The sequence below is a fragment of the Ranitomeya variabilis genome, chromosome 6, assembly GCF_051348905.1.
Source record: "Ranitomeya variabilis isolate aRanVar5 chromosome 6, aRanVar5.hap1, whole genome shotgun sequence".
NCBI classification, from domain to species: domain Eukaryota; kingdom Metazoa; phylum Chordata; class Amphibia; order Anura; family Dendrobatidae; genus Ranitomeya; species Ranitomeya variabilis.
In genome coordinates, this window is record NC_135237.1 from 10,834,646 (window position 1) to 10,853,343 (window position 18,698).

Here is an 18,698-nt window from a genome sequence, read left to right on the forward strand (position 1 = left end):
GGACCACCTATCAGTCGATTTTATCACAGATCTACTCTTGTATTTTTGGTGGTGGAGGATAGATTCAGTAAGTTTTCAGACTTTATTGCATTACAAGCTTTACCTAACGCCATGACCTTGGTGCAAATTTTCATCAGGGAAATTGTAAAATTACATGGGATCCCTACTAATATTGTTTCTGGGGGTGCAGTTTATTTCCAATTTTTGGATGGCATTTTGCACTCGTTTGAGGACCCATCTGTCATTCTCTTCTGCATTTCGCCCACAGTCTAATGGGTAGACTGAAAAAATTTACCTACATGGCTGGTAGGATAGGAGTTAGTGGTTATGAGAAGGCATATGGTGGGTTTATCAGTGACTGCTGCGTGGTTTGTAAGTGTGATAATTTCCTTTCCTTCTCCTTTGCCTTTTCCCCATCCTCCACTCCACAGTTCATTCCTTTGTTATATGTGAGTTAATATTTGTATGCCTGGTATTTTCCATTTTCCCTGTTCGTGTTACCTTGTTTGTCTGGTTGGTGTACTATGGTGCAATACGACTCCCCTCTTCCTTGGGTGGGGGAAGGGTACAGACAGAGGGCAGATTCAGGAGATAAGGAAAGATACGTGGCCCCGGCCTATTCACCTACAGAAGTAATCCGAGGAACAGGGTGAGCTAGGGCGCCCCCTAGCGTTAGGGACAGGGAAGGAGCTCCTGGTCCCGGGTCACCCGACAACAGTCGTGACAGTGATTGCATAAAAAAAACATGCACACCTACAATAAGGTCCTTTAAATGAAAGAACAACACAGACTTCTTTATTGAATCTAAATTAAACTATACTTACATCATTGACCAGTCCACTGAAGCATATGTCTCCTGTAACAGTATTAAAATAAAAAACAACAATATGCCTTACCTGTGTGCCGAGAAGACAATAATCCATTTGTCCCGTGACACATCTAGTTCTGCTACATCTAGATGACAAGCTGCATTGTTGCATGATCTGACTATACAGCCTACCACCTAGCAGAGACACGGGGATGTACATGCTTGTGTATGCTTGCTCAGCATTTCGCTGTGAACTTCTTTCACCACGGTGCCGTTAGAAAGGTTCTGGGAGTTCACAGCCAATGAACTCAGTACAATTCACTGACGTCAGCGCAAATGCTGTTACAACATTTCCCACGGCGCTGACATCAATCGGGTCATATGAGCTCAACGAGAGATAATGAGCAGCACTAGCACATGCTGCTCTATGTCTGTGCTGGATGGCATCCTTTATAGTCGCATCATGCAACAATGCGGGCTGCCATCTAGATGCAACAGAGCTAGACCCGTAGCGGGACAAATAAATTATGTTCTCAGGGGACAGATAAGGAATATTGTGGCTTATTTTAATTCTTTTACAGGAGACATTGGCTTCTGTGGACTGGGCGATGAAGTTTGTGTCATTATTTCAATTAAAGCACTTTATTCTGGGTGTTTTTTTATACAATATCAATATGAGGTTAGTAATACTGCTCTCTATGTACAAGACTATAACTACTATAATACTGCCCCTATATACAAAAATATAACTACTATAATACTGCCCCTATGTACAAGAATATAACTACTATAATACTGCCCCTATGTACAAGAATATAACTACTATAATACTGCTCCCATGTACAAGAATATAACTACTATAATACTGCCCCCTATGCACAAGAATATGACTACTATAATACTGCCCCTATGTACAAGAATATAACTACTATAATACTGCTCCTATGTACAAGAATATAACTACTATAATACTGCTCCTATGTACAAGAATATGACTACTATAATACTGCCCCTATGTACAAGAATATAACTACTATAATACTGCCCCCTATGTACAAGAATATAACTACTATAATACTGCTCCTATGTACAAGAATATAACTACTATAATACTGCTCCTATGTACAAGAATATAACTACTATAATACTGCTCCCTATGTACAAGAATATAACTACTATAATACTGCCCCTATGTACAAGAATATGACTGCTATAATACTGCTCCTATGTACAAGAATATGACTACTATAATACTGCTCCTATGTACAAGAATATAACTACTATAATACTGCTCCTATGTACAAGAATATAACTGCTATAATACTGCTCCTATGTACAAGAATATAACTACTATAATACTGCTCCTATGTACAAGAATATGACTACTATAATACTGCTCCTATGTACAAGAATATGACTACTATAATACTGCTCCTATGTACAAGAATATAACTACTATAATACTGCTCCTATGTACAAGAATATAACTACTATAATACTGCTCCTATGTACAAGAATATAACTACTATAATACTGCCCCCTATGCACAAGAATATGACTACTATAATACTGCCCCTATGTACAAGAATATAACTACTATAATACTGCTCCTATGTACAAGAATATAACTACTATAATACTGCTCCTATGTACAAGAATATAACTACTATAATACTGCCCCCTATGTACAAGAATATGTAACTACTATAATACTGCTCCTATGTACAAGAATATAACTACTATAATACTGCCACTATGTACAAGAATATAACTACTATAATACTGCTCCCTATGTACAAGAATATAACTACTATAATAATGCCTCTATGTACAAAAATATAACTACTATAATACTGCTCCTATGTACAAGAATATAACTACTATAATACTGCCCCTATGTACAAGAATATAACTACTATAATACTGCTCCCTATGTACAAGAATATAACTACTATAATACTGCCCCTATGTACAAGAATATGACTACTATAATACTGCCCCCGTGTGTAGGAATCTTATTATTACACTTTCTTTAGAAATATGGATTTATACTAATAGGAGTAGACATAGTATAAGTGATTGATTCATTCTTTTTGCTGCTATAATTGTGTTTTTGTGATTTCTGACCTTTTGGGGTCTTCTATTCATCATCTTTTATCTTTTTGTATATTGGTGTCAGTGAGGGGCACGGTGCTCAGCCCCCCTCCGGGATACTTTATTTGCAGCTCCCTCCTGACGTTGGGTGGTGACCAGACATTTGTCACTGACATTGACATTCTTGTCTATTCAGCTTCCTGATGTTTCGTGACCTTCCCGATAAACAGGCACAGTCTGTCGTCTCCTCGGACACGTTCTCCTGTCACGTGCGGGAGCAAAGATGGTGTCTACAGTTCGGGTTCATGTTTCTTTTTGTTTTTTCATGACTTAGAGTTAGAGAAAGCGGATTTCAGATCAGCCAGGAGATTGATGACTTCCCATTTTGGAGAGGGGACACATCTTCCACTTTGACCCCACTTGGGCCTTTGTTTTCACTGTATGATATTGTCTCCTTGTCTAATTAATAAACGGTAATGAAGTCTATGATGGGTGTAATATCTGAGCTGGTCATATCTCCTGGGAGCCGCCTATCGATGGCATGCTAGTAGACATGGTCTGAGGTCTGACCTCTGGTCCTCTTCCTGCAGATAACAGTTTTGCACAAAAGGCCAGATTTGTGATGTTGCTGCATTTAGCTCCACGCGTTATCGGGAGAGTCATGCCTTTCTTCACTTCAGTGTCTTTAGAGATGAGCGAATATTTCAATGTTCGGATTACAATCGCCGAATTTGCAATATTCGCCAGTTTGTTCGCTGAATATTCACCAAACATAACCTAGAGCCATTGAAGTCAATGGGAGGCAAAAAAGAAATGCATACACAACACCTTCAAAAAGGCCCAAAAGCTGCCAAAACACATCAAATGAGGGACAGACATCAGGAAAGTGGCCTCAATTCACCCACAGGACAAACTGTAGCATGGCACTGCAGCCATCAGCCAAGCATGAGGTATCAGGGTCTGGGACAGCATCTACAGCTTTCAATTGAATGTCACAGGAAGACGAGGTGGGTGAGGGATCGGTGTAGACCTCCTCTGCTGGGAGCCCTGATACCACATGCAACTCCTGTACCTGCTTTCATGCTGAGCCTTACTCGGGGGGCACAAATATCAGTTTCAGAAAAATGTAAGGATAGTAACACTGGTAGTTGGCTCCAAGGAAGTAGAGGCCTGACGGTCTCAGAGGCCTACTGCTACAGGAAACACACATGAACGAGACCCAACCAGGAGTGTTCACATTTCCAAAAATTAGTCGCAGACACCAACAGAGTGGTATCAATTTCAATAGAGTAGAACTAACATAGTGGGGACAGACAACTCTTCCAGTACAGCCAATCCAGCAGATGGAGACTAACAGGCAAGGTGGTAGAACCACTGTGCCATAGCCCTCGGAAAGCCTGGAGGGGCGTAACTAGGTGACCTACCAAATGAGAACTTGCATAAGCTGCAGCAGGCGAAAACCACAACCAAGGAGACAAGGAGGTGGCACCAGCTGCTATTCCAGGGTTGACCTACAGAGGGTGACAGCTGACCCACTAGAGTGTGGAGGCTGGTACGGCCCAAATGAGGTATGAAAAATTCAGGCAGACATTGTAGGGACACTAACCACAGGTGCAGATGGGACCGGTTAAGGAACAGAAAAGCACTGGCAGGTGCAGGCTGGATCGGGTTTTACACAGATGAACACTGGTAGGTGCGGGCTAGACCACCTAAGGAACAGGAGAGCACTGGCAGGTGGCATAGCAAATACAACCTTAGATAAGTGGTACCAGGTGAAAACCGCAAACCAAAGAGGGTCAATGAAGTGGTGTGGCACCCCAGGAGTTCGGCTACCACAGTGGTGCTGCCTTCCTCTTGGGGAGGGTAGTGCCTTGCCTGGAGACAAGTGGGATCCCTTTGGCAGTTAAACTGTACACACAACACATTCTGAATCCAGGCCAGAAGGGGGAGCTCTAAACCCAGTTTTAGGGGAGCTTCCCTCAATTTAAATCCTGGTCTGGAGGAGTCAGTCAGTCGAGTGCAGATGAGCAGAGAGTGAGAGAGCAGAGAAGAGTGATCAGAAGCTTAAGGAAGGCTGCGATTGGGCCTTCTGAAAGTGAGAGCGCAGAAACCGGGCATCGGGAGCCCGAGGCTGTGGACAACTGCAAGTTCCACAGCAGAACCGGAGGGTAGAGAGCTTAAAGTGACCTGCCCACATTAAACCTGGGGTACAGCAGCATTCCAGAGCCCGGAGTCACCATATAAAGAGACCCCAGATAAACGGCTCAAGCTGCCTACTATACAGGTACTGTCCCAGGACAGAAGAGAACGAGGCCCTTGTTAGGACAACACAGATAGCAAGGCACTAATACACCAGTGCAGAGTGGAAGGCTCTCAACCTGACCAACCAAGGGGATTCCTGTTGTGGATTCTGTTTGCGGGCTCCCTCTGGTGGTTACTGCTGGTACTGGGTGACTTTGGTGGGTTGCGGCCTTTGGTTTCCATCTGTCCATCAGAGGCTGGGTGTTTCCTATTTTACCTGGCCTTTCTGTCATTCCCTTGCCGGCTATCAATGTGTTCAGATGTGCTCTGTTTGGTTCCTGCCTACCTGCTCCCAGATCTTTCAGGATAAGCTAAGTGCTGATTTTCAGTTGTTTGGTTTTTTGTCCAGCTTGCTTAGAATGTCTCTTTGTTAGCTGGTTGCTCTAGTGGACTGAGGTTCTCCCCATGTGCCATGAGTTGGCACATGGGTTCTTGTAATCTCAGGATGGTTTTTTTGATTAGGGTTTTTTGCTGACCGCTCAGTCCCCTTTTGTGTCATTCTGCTTTCTAGTTTTCAGCGGGCCTCTATTTGCTAAAGCTATATACATCATCTCTATGTGTGTGCCTTCCTCTCATTTCACCGTCAATACATGTGGGGGGGCAACTATATCTTTGGGGTTAATTCCTCTGGAGGCAAGTGAGGTCTTTGTTTTCTCTGCAGTACTAGTTAGCTCTTAGGCTGGTGCGTGGCGTCTAGAACCAACGTAGGCACGCTCCTTGGCTATCTCTAGTTGCGTTTGTCAGGCGTAGGGCAGCAGTCAGCCCAGGTTCCATCACCCTAGAGCTCGTCCGATATTTATTATACTTTGCTAATCCTGTGCTATCCCTAGCCATTGGGGATTCATGACAGTATAGCCGGCCCACAAAGTGTTAATTGTTTGGGCTGAAGCAGGAGAAAAAGAAGTGTTCAAGGGAAATTTTTTTTTTTTTTTTCCTTCAGAGTTTTGCTGCCTAGCCCTTAATTGCTGTCTAGCTGCTTCTTACCTCCTCTTAACCCTTGAATGGCTCTGATCTTAGCTGTTTATCATGGATGTCCAGAGTTTGGCTTCCAGCCTGAGTAATCTCGCGGCAAAGGTTCAAAACATACAGGATTTCGTTGTTCACACTCCCATGTCTGAACCTAGAATTCCTATTCCAGAGTTTTTTTCTGGAGATAGATCTACCTTCCTGAATTTCAGGAACAATTGTAAATTGTTTCTCTCTTTGAAATCTCGCTCCTCTGGAGACCCTGCTCAACAGGTCAAGATTGTTATATCGTTCCTACGGGGCGACCCTCAGAATTGGGCATTTGCATTGGCACCAGGGGATCCTGCATTGCTCAGTGTGGATGCGTTTTTTCTGGCATTGGGATTGCTCTATGAGGAACCTAACCTAGAGATTCAGGCTGAAAAGGCTTTATTAGCCCTCTCTCAGGGGCATGATGAAGCGGAGATATATTGTCAGAAATTTCGGAAATGGTCGGTGCTTACTCAGTGGAATGAGTGCGCCCTGGCTGCAAACTTCAGAAATGGTCTTTCTGAGGCCATTAAGGATATTATGGTGGGGTTCCCTGCGCCTACAGGTCTGAATGAGTCTATGGCTATGGCCATTCAGATTGATCGGCGTTTACGGGAGCGCAAACCCGTGCACCAGTTGGCGGTGTCTTCTGAACAGGCACCTGAGACTATGCAATGTGATAGAATTCAGTCCAGAAGTGAACGGCAAAATTATAGGCGGAAAAATGGTTTGTGTTTTTATTGTGGTGATTCAGCTCATGTTATATCAGCATGCTCTAAACGCACAAAAAGGGTTGATAAATCTTTTGCCATTGATACTCTGCAGTCTAAGTTCATTTTGTCTGTGACTCTGATTTTTTCACTGTCTTCCATTTCCGTCGATGCCTATGTGGATTCAGGCGCTGCCCTGAGTCTTATGGATTGGTCATTTGCTAAACGCTGCGGTTTTAGTCTAGAGCCTCTGGAAGTTCCTATTCCTCTGAAAGGAATTGATTCTACACCATTGGCTATGAATAAACCGCAGTATTGGACACAAGTGACCATGCGCATGACTCCCGTTCATCAGGAGGTGATTCGCTTCCTTGTACTGTATAATTTACATGATGTACTAGTGCTTGGTCTGCCATGGTTACAAACTCATAATCCTGTCCTGGACTGGAAAACAATGTCTGTGTTAAGCTGGGGATGTCAGGGGGTTCATGATGATGCACCTCCGATTTCTATCGCTTCATCTACTCCTTCGGAGATCCCTGCGTTTTTGTCGGATTATAGGGATGTTTTTGAGGAGCCTAAGCTCAATTCGCTCCCTCCCCATAGAGAGTGTGACTGTGCTATAGAATTGATTCCTGGCAGTAAGTTCCCTAAGGGTCGTTTATTTAATCTGTCACTGCCAGAGCATACTGCTATGCGGAATTATATTAAGGAGTCCTTGGAAAAGGGACATATTCGTCCATCTTCGTCCCCTCTGGGAGCAGGTTTTTTTTTCGTGGCAAAAAAAGATGGTTCCCTGAGGCCTTGTATAGATTATCGCCTTCTGAATAAGATTACAGTCAAGTATCAGTATCCATTGCCATTATTGACTGATTTGTTTGCTCGCATTAAGGGGGCTAGGTGGTTCACTAAGATAGATCTTCGCGGTGCGTATAATCTGGTGCGGATAAAACAGGGTGACGAGTGGAAAACCGCATTTAATACGCCTGAGGGCCATTTTGAGTATTTGGTAATGCCTTTTGGGCTCTCCAATGCTCCGTCAGTCTTTCAGTCCTTTATGCACAATATTTTCCGTGAATATCTGGATAAGTTTATGATTGTGTATTTGGATGATATTTTGGTGTTTTCTGATGACTGGGAGTCTCATGTTCTACAGGTCAGGAAGGTGTTTCAGGTTTTGCGGGCCAATTCTCTGTTTGTGAAGGGCTCAAAGTGTCTCTTCGGAGTCCAGAAGATTTCTTTTTTGGGGTACATTTTTTCTCCTTCTACTATTGAGATGGATCCCGTTAAGGTTCAGGCTATTTGTGACTGGACACAACCTACATCTGTTAAGAGCCTTCAGAAGTTCTTGGGGTTTGCTAATTTTTATCGTCGGTTCATTGCTAATTTTTCCAGTATTGTTAAACCTTTGACTGATTTGACTAAAAAGGGTGCTGATGTTGCTGATTGGTCTCCTGCGGCCGTGGAGGCCTTTCGGGAACTTAAGCGCCGGTTTTCTTCTGCTCCTGTGTTGTGTCAACCAGATGTTTCACTTCCTTTCCAGGTGGAGGTTGATGCTTCCGAGATTGGAGCGGGGGCGGTTTTGTCACAGAGAAGTTCTAATGGCTCGGTGATGAAGCCATGTGCTTTCTTCTCTAGAAAATTCTCGCCCGCCGAGCGCAATTATGATGTGGGTAATCGGGAGCTTTTGGCCATGAAGTGGGCATTTGAGGAGTGGCGTCATTGGCTTGAGGGTGCTAAACATCGCGTGGTGGTCTTGACTGATCACAAGAATCTCATTTACCTTGAGTCTGCCAGGCGTTTGAATCCTAGACAGGCTCGTTGGTCGTTATTTTTTTCTCGTTTCAATTTCGTGGTTTCATACCTGCCAGGTTCAAAGAATGTGAAGGCAGATGCTCTTTCCAGGAGTTTTGTGCCTGACTCTCCTGGAGACACTGGGCCTGCTGGTATCCTTAGGGATGGGGTAATATTGTCCGCCGTATCCCCAGACTTGCGACGCGCATTGCAGGAGTTTCAGGTGGATAAACCGGATCGATGTCCACCAGAAAGACTGTTTGTTCCGGATGATTGGACCAGTAGAGTCATCTCCGAGGTCCATTCTTCTGTGTTGGCTGGTCATCCTGGAATATTTGGTACAAGAGACTTGGTGGCCAGGTCTTTTTGGTGGCCTTCCTTGTCTAGGGATGTGCGTACCTTTGTGCAGTCTTGTGAAGTGTGTGCTCGAGCTAAGCCTTGCCGCTCACGGGCTAGTGGGTTGTTGTTATCCTTGCCCATCCCGAAGAGGCCTTGGACGCACATTTCCATGGATTTTATTTCTGATCTCCCGGTTTCACAGAAAATGTCCGTTATCTGGGTTGTGTGTGACCGCTTTTCTAAGATGGTTCATTTGGTGCCCTTGCCTAAGTTGCCCTCCTCCTCTGAGTTGGTTCCTTTGTTTTTTCAGAACGTGGTTCGTTTGCATGGGATTCCGGAGAATATCGTTTCTGACAGGGGATCCCAGTTTGTGTCTAGATTTTGGCGGACGTTTTGTGCCAAGATGGGCATTGATTTGTCTTTCTCGTCTGCATTCCATCCTCAGACGAATGGCCAGACGGAGCGAACTAATCAGACCTTGGAAACTTATTTGAGGTGTTTTGTTTCTGCTGATCAGGATGACTGGGTTGCTTTTTTGCCACTGGCCGAATTTGCTCTTAATAATCGGGCTAGTTCGGCCACGTTGGTCTCTCCTTTTTTTTGTAATTCGGGGTTTCATCCTCGTTTTTCCTCTGGTCAGGTGGAGTCTTCGGATTGTCCTGGAGTGGACGTAGTGGTGGACAGGCTACATCACATTTGGAATCAGGTGGTGGACAACTTGAAGTTATCTCAGGAGAAGACTCAGCAGTTTGCTAATCGCCGTCGCCGCGTGGGTCCCCGACTTCTTGTTGGGGACTTGGTGTGGTTGTCTTCTCGTTTTGTCCCTATGAAGGTCTCTTCTCCTAAGTTCAAGCCTCGGTTCATCGGTCCTTATAGGATCTCGGAGATTCTTAACCCTGTATCTTTCCGTTTGGATCTCCCAGCATCGTTCGCTATTCATAATGTGTTCCATCGGTCGTTGTTGCGGAGGTATGAGGTGCCTGTTGTTCCTTCGGTCGAGCCTCCTGCTCCGGTGCTGGTGGAGGGAGAATTGGAGTATGTTGTTGAAAAGATCTTGGATTCTCGTGTTTCCAGACGCAAACTCCAGTATTTGGTTAAGTGGAAGGGTTATGGTCAGGAGGACAATTCCTGGGTGGTCGCCTCCGATGTTCATGCGACTGATTTGGTCCGCGCCTTCCATAGAGCTCACCCTGATCGCCCTGGGGGTTCTCGTGAGGGTTCGGTGACCCCTCCTCAAGGGGGGGGTACTGTTGTGGATTCTGTTTGCGGGCTCCCTCTGGTGGTTACTGCTGGTACTGGGTGACTTTGGTGGGTTGCGGCCTTTGGTTTCCATCTGTCCATCAGAGGCTGGGTGTTTCCTATTTTACCTGGCCTTTCTGTCATTTCCCTTGCCGGCTATCAATGTGTTCAGATGTGCTCTGTTTGGTTCCTGCCTACCTGCTCCCAGATCTTTCAGGATAAGCTAAGTGCTGATTTTCAGTTGTTTGGTTTTTTGTCCAGCTTGCTTAGAATGTCTCTTTGTTAGCTGGTTGCTCTAGTGGACTGAGGTTCTCCCCATGTGCCATGAGTTGGCACATGGGTTCTTGTAATCTCAGGATGGTTTTTTTGATTAGGGTTTTTTGCTGACCGCTCAGTCCCCTTTTGTGTCATTCTGCTTTCTAGTTTTCAGCGGGCCTCTATTTGCTAAAGCTATATACATCATCTCTATGTGTGTGCCTTCCTCTCATTTCACCGTCAATACATGTGGGGGGGCAACTATATCTTTGGGGTTAATTCCTCTGGAGGCAAGTGAGGTCTTTGTTTTCTCTGCAGTACTAGTTAGCTCTTAGGCTGGTGCGTGGCGTCTAGAACCAACGTAGGCACGCTCCCTGGCTATCTCTAGTTGCGTTTGTCAGGCGTAGGGCAGCGGTCAGCCCAGGTTCCATCACCCTAGAGCTCGTCCGATATTTATTATACTTTGCTAATCCTGTGCTATCCCTAGCCATTGGGGATTCATGACAGATTCCTACTTGTTTCTGGGCTGCCTGGACTCCTTCTGTACCTGTTGCCGGCACCCTGGACTGTGGCCTGCTACCATCAGTAAACCAGGTAAAGACTGCAACCCTGTGTCCCCCATTATTTACCGGCAGCCCATCATCCTTGCCATACACCTTGGGAGCCCTGGGGACCGCGCTTCACCTGTGGGAAGCGTCACCATCCAGCCACCATACCATCACCCCAGAGGACCCCTTTAAGCGGCGTCGGTCCGTACTGACCAAGAACCACCGGTGGTGTCATGAAAATAGACTTTATTAATCTCTTGAAAGAGCTTTCCCCCCTTTTAATTGAGCGCCCAGGGCCACGGACTGGGTCGCAGTCACCGTGACATCCCCTTTAAGTACCGGACCCAGTACCGAGTACCCCACAGCCCTGGCGGGTAACTGAACCGGCACCATGTTGTACTGCATGGCTGACCTACAGAGGGTGACAGCTGCGAAACAGAAAAGCACTTGCAGGTGTGGGCTGGACCAGGTGTTAGACAGATGGTCACTGGAAGGTGCGATCTTGAGCAGCTAATGGACATAAGAGCAGGGACAAGTACGAACAGACGGGTACAGGTTAGACAAGCAGATGGCCAGTGGACGGACCTGGTGAAACTGACAACTAGCAAGCATGCAAGGCAAACTAACAACATTTCTCAGGCACCTCCATATTGGAAGAGGAGCCTTAAATAGAAGTTGTCGCCCAGTTATTGGCTGGGAACACCTTAGGGCAACGCAAGGAGTGATCACATGCAAAATAAGCATAGTGCCTGGGCCTACAACTGAACCTTGGGTTACACTGACACATAGGGGCAAGATGAGGAGTTGGTGTGCGAGTGGGAGATACTGAATGTCCTGTCAGGTACGAGGAGATCCAACAAAGGGCCAAGTCTGTAATGTCAACAGATCTGAAAGTCTGTAGTAAGAGGGAATGTGTTATGGACCTGGTGGTTAGGAGCACCTGGAATGACCTGATGGTTAAACTAGACGACAGGACAAGCTCTGGGAAGTGGGATCTCTGCTGACCGCAAATTCTAATCCTATCACACACACTAGAAATAGCCGTGGAGCGTACCTAACTCTCCCTAGATGCCTCTTCACAGCCTAAGAGCTAACTACCCCTAAAGATAGGAAATAAAGCCTTACCTTGCCTCAGAGAAATTCCCCAAAGGTAAAGGCAGCCCCCCACAAATATTGACTGTGAGTTAAGAGGAAAGTCACAAACACAGGAATGAAACAGGTTTCAGCAAAGGAGGCCAGTCTTCACTAAATAGACAGAGGATAGGAAAGGGATCTATGCGGTCAGCACAAAAAACTACAAAAAGCCACGCAGAGTGTGCAAAAAGACCCCCGCACCAACTCACGGTGCGGAGGTGCCACTCTGCACCCCAGAGCTTCCAGCTAGCAAGGCAATATCATGTTAGCAAGCTGGACTAGAACTTAGCAAGTACTAAGACATATATTCAGTACACAATGAACAACAAATGAACTAGCAGGGACTTAGCTTCTGCTGGAGTAGACAGGTCATCAGAAAGATCCGAGAGAGATCTGAACCAGTACTGATACATTGACAGCTGGCATGAAGTAACGATCTGAGTGGAGTTAAATAGAGAAGCCAGCCTAGCCGCAAACGAGGGCAGCTGAGGAAGCAACCTCAAGAACCAGCAGTTCCACTCACAGCCACCAGAGGGAGTCCACGGACAGAACTCGCCGAAGTACCATTCATGACCACAGGAGGGAGTTCGAGAACGGAATTCACAACAGTACCCCCCCTTGAGGAAGGGTCACCGAACCCTCACCAGAGCCCCCAGGCCGATCAGGACGAGCCAAATGAAAGGCACGAACCAAATCGGCAGCATGGACATCGGAGGCAACAACCCAGGAATTATCCTCCTGACCATAGCCCTTCCATTTAACCAGGTACTGAAGCTTCCGTCTCGAAATACAAGAATCCAAAATCTTCTCCACCACATACTCCAACTCCCCCTCGACCAACACCGGAGCAGGAGGGTCAACGGAGGGAACCATAGGCGCCACATATCTCCGCAACAACGACCTATGGAACACATTATGGATGGCAAAAGAAGCTGGAAGGGCCAAACGAAATGACACAGGATTGAGAATTTCAGAAATCTTATAAGGACCAATGAAACGAGGTTTAAACTTAGGAGAAGAAACCTTCATAGGGACATAACGAGACGACCAACCAAACCAAATCCCCAACACGAAGTCGGGGACCAACACAACGACGGCGGTTGGCGAAACGTTGAGCCTTCTCCTGGGACAATGTCAAATTGTCCACTGCATGAGTCCAAATTTGCTGCAACCTGTCCACCACAGAATCTACACCAGGACAGTCCGAAGGCTCAACCTGCCCTGAAGAAAAACGAGGATGAAAACCAGAATTACAAAAAAAAGGCGAAACCAAAGTAGCCGAACTGGCCCGATTATTAAAGGCGAACTCAGCCAATGGCAAGAAGGTCACCCAATCATCCTGATCAGCAGAAACAAAGCATCTCAGATAGGTCTCCAAAGTCTGATTAGTTCGTTCGGTTTGGCCATTTGTCTGAGGATGGAAAGCCGAAGAAAAAGAAATCAATGCCCATCTTAGCACAAAAGGACCACCAAAACCTTGAAACAAACTGGGAACCTCTGTCCGACACGATGTTCTCCGGAATGCCATGCAAACGAACCACATGCTGGAAAAATAATGGAACCAAATCAGAGGAGGAAGGTAATTTAGGCAAGGGTACCAAATGGACCATCTTAGAGAAGCGATTACAAACCACCCAGATGACTGAGATCCTTTGAGAGACAGGGAGATCTGAAATAAAATCCATGGAAACATGCGTCCAAGGCCTTTTCGGGACTGGCAAGGGCAAAAGTAACCCACTGGCACGAGAACAGCAGGGCTTGGCCCAAGCACAAGTACCACAGGACTGCACAAAAGAACGCACATCCCGTGACAAGGAAGGCCACCAAAAGGACCTAGCCACCAAATCTCTGGTACCAAAAATCCCAGGATGACCAGCCAACACCGAACAATGAACCTCAGAGATAACTCTACTAGTCCATCTATCAGGGACAAACAGTTTCTCCACTGGACAACGGTCAGGTCTATCAGCCTGAAACTCCTGCAGCGCCCGCCGCAAATCAGGGGAGATAGCAGACAGAATTACCCCCTCTTTGAGAATACCAGCCGGCTCAGGAACTCCCGGAGAATCAGGCTCAAAACTCCTTGAAAGGGCATCGGCCTTCACATTCTTAGAACCCGGAAGGTATGAAACCACAAAATCGAAACGGGAGAAAAACAGCGACCCTCGAGCCTGTCTAGGATTCAACCGCTTGACAGACTCGAGATAAGTCAGATTCTTGTGATCCGTTAAGACCACCACGCGGTGCTTGGCTCCCTCAAGCCAATGTCGCCACTCCTCGAATGCCCACTTCATAGCCAACAACTCCCGATTGCCGACATCATAATTATGCTCAGCAGGCGAAAACTTTCTAGAAAAGAAAGCACATGGCTTCATCACAGAGCCATCAGAACTTCTTTGAGACAAAACAGCCCCTGCTCCAATCTCAGAAGCATCAACCTCGACCTGAAAAGGGAGCAAAACATCTGGCTGACACAACACAGGGGCTGAAGAGAAACGACGTTTCAACTCCCGAAAAGCCTCAACGGCCGCAGAGGACCAATTAACCACATCAGCACCTTTCTTGGTCAAATCAGTCAACGGTTTAACAACACTAGAAAAATTAGCGATGAAGCGACGGTAAAAATTAGCAAAGCCCAGGAATTTCTGAAGGCTCTTCACAGATGTAGGCTGAGTCCAATCATAAATGGCCTGAACTTTAACAGGGTCCATCTCGATAGTAGAAAGGGAAAAAATGAAGCCCAAAAAGGAAACCTTCTGAACTCCGAAGAGACATTTAGACCCCTTCACAAACAAGGAATTAGCACGAAGGACCTGGAACACCATTCTGACCTGCTTCACATGAGACTCCCAATCATCTGAAAAGACCAAAATATCATCCAAATATACAATCATGAATCTATCCAAATACTTTCGGAAGATGTCATGCATAAAGGACTGAAACACAGATGGAGCATTAGAAAGCCCGAATGGCATCACCAGGTACTCAAAATGGCCCTCAGGCGTATTAAATGCTGTTTTCCATTCATCGCCCTGTTTAATACGCACAAGATTATACGCCCCTCGAAGATCTATCTTGGTGAACCAACTAGCCCCCTTAATCCGAGCAAACAAATCAGACAGTAGAGGCAAAGGGTACTGAAATTTGACCGTGATTTTATTGAGAAGGCGGTAATCTATACAAGGTCTCAGAGAACCATCCTTCTTGGCCACAAAAAAGAATTCTGCTCCCAACGGTGACGACGACGGGCGAATATGCCCTTTCTCCAAGGACTCCTTTATATAACTCCGCATAGCGGCGTGTTCCGGCACAGATAAATTGAAAAGTCGTCCCTTAGGAAATTTACTACCAGGAATCAAATTAATAGCACAATCACAATCCCTATGAGGAGGTAGGGCACTGGATTTGGGCTCATCAAATACATCTTGGTAATCCGACAAAAACTCAGGGACTTCAGAAGGAGTAGAAGAAGAAATTGACAACAACGGAACATCACCATGTACCCCTTGACAACCCCAACTGGACACAGACATTGATTTCCAATCCAATACTGGATTATGGACCTGTAGCCAAGGCAAACCCAACACGACCACATCATGCAAATTATGCAACACCAAAAAGCGAATATCTTCCTGATGTGCAGGAGCCATGCACATGGTCAACTGAGTCCAGTACTGAAGTTTATTCTTGGCCAAAGGCGTAGCATCAATTCCCCTTAATGGAATAGGATACTGCAAGGGCTCCAAGAAAAAACCACAGCGCCTGGCAAACTCCAAGTCCATCAAATTCAGGGCAGCGCCTGAATCCACAAATGCCATAACAGAGTAGGACGACAAAGAGCAAATCAGAGTAACGGACAAAAGAAATTTAGGCTGTACCATACCAATGGTGACAGACCTAGCGAACCGCTTAGTGCGCTTAGGACAATCAGAGATAGCATGAGTGGAGTCACCACAGTAAAAACACAGCCCATTCTGACGTCTGTGTTCTTGCCGTTCAGCTCTGGTCAAAGTCCTATCACATTGCATAGGCTTAGGCCTCTGCTCAGAGGATACCGCCAAATAGTGCACAACCTTGCGCTCACGCAAGTGCCGATCGATCTGAATGGCCAAGGACATTGATTCATTCAGACCAGCAGGCGTGGGGAACCCCACCATAACATCCTTAAGGGCTTCAGAAAGACCCTTTCTGAAAATTGCTGCAAGGGCACACTCATTCCATTGAGTAAGCACAGACCACTTTCTAAACTTCTGGCAATATACCTCTGCCTCATCCTGACCCTGACACAAAGCCAGCAAGATTTTCTCTGCCTGATCCACAGAGTTAGGTTCGTCATAAAGCAATCCAAGCGCCAGAAAAAACGCATCTACATTAAGCAATGCAGGATCTCCTGGCGCAAGTGAGAATGCCCAGTCTTGAGGGTCGCCACGTAACAAAGAAATAATGATTTTTACTTGCTGAATGGGGTCACCAGAGGAGCGGGGTTTCAAAGCAAGAAACAGTCTACAATTATTTTTGAAATTCAGAAATTTAGATCTATCCCCAGAAAACAAATCAGGAATTGGAATTCTAGGCTCTAACATTGGATTCTGAACTACATAATCTTGAATGCTTTGTACCCTTGCAGTGAGTTGATCAACACAAGAGGACAGACCTTGAATGTCCATATCTACACCTGAGTCCTGAACCACCCAGAGGTTAAGGGGAAAAGAAAGACAAAACACACTGCAGAGAAAAAAATGGTCTCAGAACTTCTCTTATCCCTCTATTGAGATGCATTAACACTTTGTTGTCCAGCTGTACTGTTATGGACCTGGTGGTTAGGAGCACCTGGAATGACCTGATGGTTAAACTAGACGACAGGACAAGCTCTGGGAAGTGGGATCTCTGCTGACCGCAAATCCTAATCCTATCACACACACTAGAAATAGCCGTGGAGCGTACCTAACTCTCCCTAGACGCCTCTTCACAGCCTGAGAGCTAACTACCCCTAAAGATAGGAAATAAAGCCTTACCTTGCCTCAGAGAAATTCCCCAAAGGTAAAGGCAGCCCCCCACAAATATTGACTGTGAGTTAAGAGGAAAGTCACAAACACAGGAATGAAACAGGTTTCAGCAAAGGAGGCCAGTCTTCACTAAATAGACAGAGGATAGGAAAGGGATCTATGCGGTCAGCACAAAAAAACTACAAAAAGCCACGCAGAGTGTGCAAAAAGACCCCCGCACCGACTCACGGTGCGGAGGTGCCACTCTGCACCCCAGAGCTTCCAGCTAGCAAGGCAATATCATGTTAGCAAGCTGGACTAGAACTTAGCAAGTACTAAGACATATATTCAGTACACAATGAACAACAAATTAACTAGCAGGGACTTAGCTTCTGCTGGAGTAGACAGGTCATCAGAAAGATCCGAGAGAGATCTGAACCAGTACTGATACATTGACAGCTGGCATGAAGTAACGATCTGAGTGGAGTTAAATAGAGAAGCCAGCCTAGCCGCAAACGAGGGCAGCTGAGGAAGCAACCTCAAGAACCAGCAGTTCCACTCACAGCCACCAGAGGGAGTCCACGGACAGAACTCGCCGAAGTACCATTCATGACCACAGGAGAGAGTTCGAGAATGGAATTCACAACAGGAATGGTCCACTGTGTCAAAGGCAGATGCCAGGTCCAGGAGAAGGAGGACAAACTCGCGACGCTTTCATTTGGCAGTTAGTAGGTCGTTGGTGACTTTAGTCAGGGCAGTTTTCAGTGGAATGGTCTGAAGCCAGAGTGTAAGCGGTCAAAGAGGGAGCAAGAGGCAAATTGGGAGGACAGTTAAAAATGGATGTGCTGTTCCAGTAGTTTGAAGGCATAGGGGAAAAGTGAGAGGGGGCAATATCAAGACACAGAGAATGGGTCAAGGGATGGCTTTTTGAGGATGAGTATGATCGAGGTATGTTTCAATCAGGAGGGAAGACTGTTGTGAAATTGGATTCTGGGCTCCCCCGGTGGCCACTGGTGGAATTGAACTTGTGTGCATCATCCTCTCTGTTCACCTGTTCCCATCAGGATGTGGGAGTCTCTATATAACCTTGCTCCTCTGTCAGTTTCATGCCGGTCAACAATGTTATCAGAAGCCTTTCTGTGCATGTTCCTGCTACTAGACAACTCTCAGCTAAGTTGGACTTTCGTCCTTGTTTGTTTTTGCATTTTGTTCCAGTTCACAGCTGCTGTTTCGTTACTGTGTCTGGAAAGCTCTTGTGATCTGAAATTGCCACTCTGGTGTTATGAGTTAATACTAGAGTCTTAAAGTAATTTCTGGATGGTGTTTTGATAGGGTTTTCAGCTGACCATGAAAGTGCCCTTTCTGTCTTCCTGCTATCTAGTAAGCGGACCTCGATTTTGCTAAACCTATTTTCATACTACGTTTGTCATTTCATCTTAAATCACCGCCAATATATGTGGGGGCCTCTGTCTGCCTTTTGGGGAAATTTCTCTAG